The 4,557-nt window shown below is 47.9% G+C and overlaps 1 pseudogene; it reads left to right on the top strand.

Moving 5' to 3' along the window:
* Positions 1-1,066: 1,066 nt before the first annotated feature.
* On the top strand, positions 1,067-3,215 carry LOC105815813 (annotated as a pseudogene).
* The last annotated feature ends 1,342 nt before the right edge of the window (positions 3,216-4,557 follow it).

Here is a 4,557-nt window from a genome sequence, read left to right as displayed (position 1 = left end):
GGTAGGGAACTGGGGAGAAACTAAAGCCAAGACAGCCTAGCGTAAATGCGGGAGGCTTGGCAAAGCCTGAGTGAAGCACAGAATCTAATAAGTGTGGTTTATGCATCTGTGTAAGATTATGTAATAATTATTACAGCTACAATTTACTGAATACCTACTCTGGTCGCAGAGCTCTATTATAAATTGCATTACACACTGTGCAGCTTTGTTTTTCACAATGTCCTTATTTTATACGAGACAATGAAGGCTCAAGGAGCTTACGTAACTCACTCCTGCGAGGAGTGTGCAGCCCCTGAATAGAAAGCATAGACTTAGTTCTGTCCCTGCAGCAGCGAATAGTGGCTAAATACATGTCTTTGAGACAAAAGAGCCTTGGTTTGAGATCTTGTCACTTACTAGTTGCGTGACCTTTGGCAAATTATTTAAACAAGCTCCACTTTCCTCACCTGTAAAATGGGGATAACAGTTGTCTTTAACCTACAAGAGGTAAGGGAAGAATTAAGTAAGAGTGCACGCAGTGCCAGCCCTTTTTGCACTGAATAACTGTGAGCCACGCCTGGGAAGGCGGAACATATTCAGGAAAAGCGGCGAACTGTGATGTTTCTTTTCAGCGCCTTTCCTAGGCTACTCTCCAGACGTCCTAATTACCACCCCAGCAAAAGCTCAGAAATACAAGCGTGCAGGTAACTCCCCCTCCATTACTGGAATTTCTTCCGTCCAGCCTCCGCTGGAACCGGTTAGTGTGAGAGGACCTCCTCATCTCACAAGACAGCTTCGGTTCTGTTCATGGCCCATCTGCCCTCGTTCCCCATCCCGAAGCTGTTGGGTCAGTTTGTTTTCTCCTGGGACACAGTTTCTGGGGCGCGGCATGCTGGGGGTTGGAGTCCGAGCCCTCGCGTTTGCCTCTACAGGGCGGCTTAGCCGAGAGCTGGGGAACTACAACTCCCGGAGTGCTCCGCGCCCCCGGGAAGTCGCGTGTCTGCGGGCGTCAAGGGCGCTCCAGAGAGGTCCGCGCCGGATGCTGGTGCCGTCGGTGAGGGGTTCGGCTCACAACAAGGAGCGCGGAGCTAAGGTGGTTCCGGCACGTGCCGTGGGGCGAGAGAGGCTAGGGCCAGGTATTCCAGGGATGCGGCAATTCTGCGAATCCGAGGTGTAAGCCGGTTTCCCGGGAGCCAGGCCAGCCCAGCCTTTCTTTGCTTTAGATTCGGCCCCTTCGGTTGGCTTCTCCAGGAGTCGAGCTCGCGAGGGGTTGTGGGCGAGGCTGTGGCGCTCTCCGCCTCTCCAGGCCACTCGGCGATTCCCGGCGCCTCCGGACCCGCGGCCACGCTGACGCCTGAGGAGACAGGCCCCGAGCCCGGCCCGGCTATGAAGAGCGACTCCTCGACATCTGCAGCCCCGCTCAGGGGGCCCGGGGGGCCCCTGCGCAGCAGCGAGCCGGTGCGCGCCGCCCCGGCCCGGGCGCCGGCCGTGGACCTGCTGGAGGAGGCGGCCGACCTCCTCGTGGTGCACCTGGACTTCCGCGCGGCGCTGCAGGCCTGCGACCGCGCCTGGCGGGGCCTGGCGGAGGAGCCCGCGGGCACGTACGTGCTGGGCGCCGTTCGTGTCGGGGTGCTCTTGGGAAGGGCCTCAAGATCTCAGGATCTCTGTCATTCCTAGATTGCTCACGAGGAATTCCCACCTCGCTTTCATCAGAGGTTTCTCTCTGAAAGGCCCGTTGCACACATTGTGCCCATTCCCCGGAGGGTGAAACCGAGACACTGTACGATGAAGAAGTGGTCAAGTTGCATAACAGAGCTTAGTGGGAACCCACAGCCAGTTCTTTGTTCCCTGTTCCTGGGTAGAATGACGCGATGGGGAGGTTGAATGTTTATTAAATTAAATTCTGTCTGTAAGCAGGTGGCGGAAGTCCTCTCCTAGGTGAGACCCTCCCACCCCCCAAGTTGTTTACTCTGACTTTGGCTAATGATGGGCAGTGGGGCTCATGGCAGGAGCAGTGTTCTGGTCCTATCAGAGGATTGGATTAACACATTAACTGCCATGTGAGGTGTAGGCTACTCTCCTTTAACTCACGCTAGTTTTAAGCCTAGGGCCTCGTGAAGCATAGGAAGACTCAATTCTCCGAAACAAACTCAGTAAGTATTTGTCAGTCACATACAACTCATTTGGCGTGCAGTGTGAAAACTGATTCTAGCGCCACGTTAGTAGCATATAACTCACGCACAGAAAACAAACAATAACCAATTTTTCGTTAAATTAGAAAAGATAATTTTGTTTTCGAAGTTTTTTATTCTATTTTCGTAGTAAAACACCATGGCCCCAGGGAAAAATATTTTTTTTCTAGTGTGGCAGTGTGTTAAAGAACCCGCAGAAAACCTTGGTCCTCCATTGCTCTTTCTAATGGCACCAGCCTACTTTGGAAGATGATGGCGTTTCTCTGTGGATTGTAAAGTTTGGTTAAGGCCACACTAGGGAGATGGTGGGTAGAATAATCAAAGCTGACCACAGAGAAGGATGAACTGTGTTTTTAGGGGGCTGGGTGTGGGCTTGTTGCAGTGGATGCTGAAGGCTTTGCTTCTGGGTGTCTGGAGAAACCATACTAGGTCGTGCTGAAAGGCCAGTTGTGGGGTTCCTGTACATACCACAGTCAGCCGGACACCTTGCTCCAAGTCTGTTTCTTCGCTAAGCAAACTCTTAGTACCAGCTCTTTTTGACCCACACACCTGTGCTGCACGTTGTTGTTTCCCCCTCAGGATTACCCTTCCTGTTCATTTAAACCTGATTTCATGGATACAGACGTGTGTTTGGCAATAGCTAATTTGTCTCTGAGAGGTTTACAGGAACTTTTAGCTTCCGGGGGAAAGGGCGGTCTGTGAGACCCACCTGAATACTAATGAGAAGGCTGCAGAGTTGGGAGTTGGAGAACGGTCCCAGGGTGGGTGTGGGAATGGAGATGGAGGGGAACCACTTGTAACCCTAATTGGTCTTTCTGCTGACAGTTCCTTGGAAGTGAAATGCTCCCTGTGTGTTGTGGGGATCCAGGCCCTGGCAGAAATGGATCGGTGGCAGGAAGTCCTCTCCTGGGTCCTTCAGTATTACCAGGTCCCTGAAAAGCTACCCCCCAAAGTCCTGGAGCTGTGGTAGGTCCTTGTTGCTGACTCATTGGATCAGTTCAGGGACAAGAGGATTTTCATGTCCTTTGCTAAATCAGGATCTAATACTTCCTCTTTTCCCCTTCCCTACCATTTCCTTCCAAATATAATTCTTTCCCCCCACCTTTTTTCATACCACAAAACAGCAATAAGGATGAGGAAGGAGGAGTTTAGGAGTGGGTAGAGGAAAAGAAGAAGAGAGGGGACACAGGGAGTAGGAGTGAAGTGAGGTGACAGAGGCCAGAGCTGAGAGAGCTGCTTGCTATTTCCCAGGAATTTTTAAAAGAAACCTGCATACTGTTTTTCATAATGGCTGTGCTAACTGACATTCCCACCAACACGATGCCAGGCGTTCCCTTTTCTACACATCCTTGCCAACACTGGTTTTCTTTTGTCTTTTTGATAATGGCCATTCTAACTGGAGTGAAGTGGTATCTCATTGTGATTTTGATTGCATTTCCCTGATGATTAGTAATGTTGAGCATTTTTTCATATACCTGTTAGCCATTTGGTATGTCTTCCACCCCCCAACCCCCCTGTAACTCGCAGTATGGTATATCTTCTTTTGAAAATTGTCTGTTAGGGTCATTTGTCCATTTTTTAATTAGGTTTTTTTCTTTTGCTGTTAAGTTCCTTATATATTCTCTATATTAGATGTATAATTTGTGTATATTTTCTCCTATTCTGTAGGCTATTTCTTCAATCTGTTAATTGTTTCCTTTGCTGTGCAAAAGCTTTTTAGCTTGATGTAATCCCATTTGTCTATTTTTGCTTTTGGTGTCTGTGCTTTGAGGTCTTACTTAAAAATCCTTGCCTAGCCCAATGTTATAAGGTGTTTCCGCTGTGTTTTTTCCTGGTAGTTTCATAGTTTCAGGTTTTATAATTAAGTCTTTAATACATTTTGAGTTGATTTTTTTTTTTTTTTTAATATAGTGAGAAGAAGGGTTCTGGCCTCATTCTTCTGTATGTGGTTACCCATTTTTCCTTGTACCATTTGTCAAAAACCAGTTGGCTGTACGTATGTGAATTTGTTTCTGGTTCTCTATTCTGTTCCTTTGGTCTATGTGTCTGTTTTTATGCCACTACCATGCTGTTTTGGTTATCATAGCTTTGTAGTGTATTTTGTCTTTTATTTATTTATTTCGTATATGCCATATTTACTTACTTCCTGCTTTGTACTATATTGTGAAGTCAGGTAGTGTGATACCTTCAGCTTTGTCCTTTTTGCTCGGGATTGCCTTGGCTATTCGGTGTCTTTTGTGGTTCCGTATGAGTTTTAGGATTGTTTTTTCTATTTCTGTGAAAAATGTCATTGGTATTTTGATAGTGATTACATTGAATCTGTAGGTCACTTTGGGTAGTATGGACATTTTAACAATATTCTTCTGATCTATGAACATGGGATATC

Source organism: Propithecus coquereli, unplaced genomic scaffold (assembly GCF_000956105.1).
Source record: "Propithecus coquereli isolate 6110/MARCELLA unplaced genomic scaffold, Pcoq_1.0 Scaffold346, whole genome shotgun sequence".
In the NCBI taxonomy this organism is placed as follows: domain Eukaryota; kingdom Metazoa; phylum Chordata; class Mammalia; order Primates; family Indriidae; genus Propithecus; species Propithecus coquereli.
The sequence above is the reverse complement of the archived record's forward strand: the minus strand, read 5'-3'. Positions and strand labels throughout refer to the sequence as shown.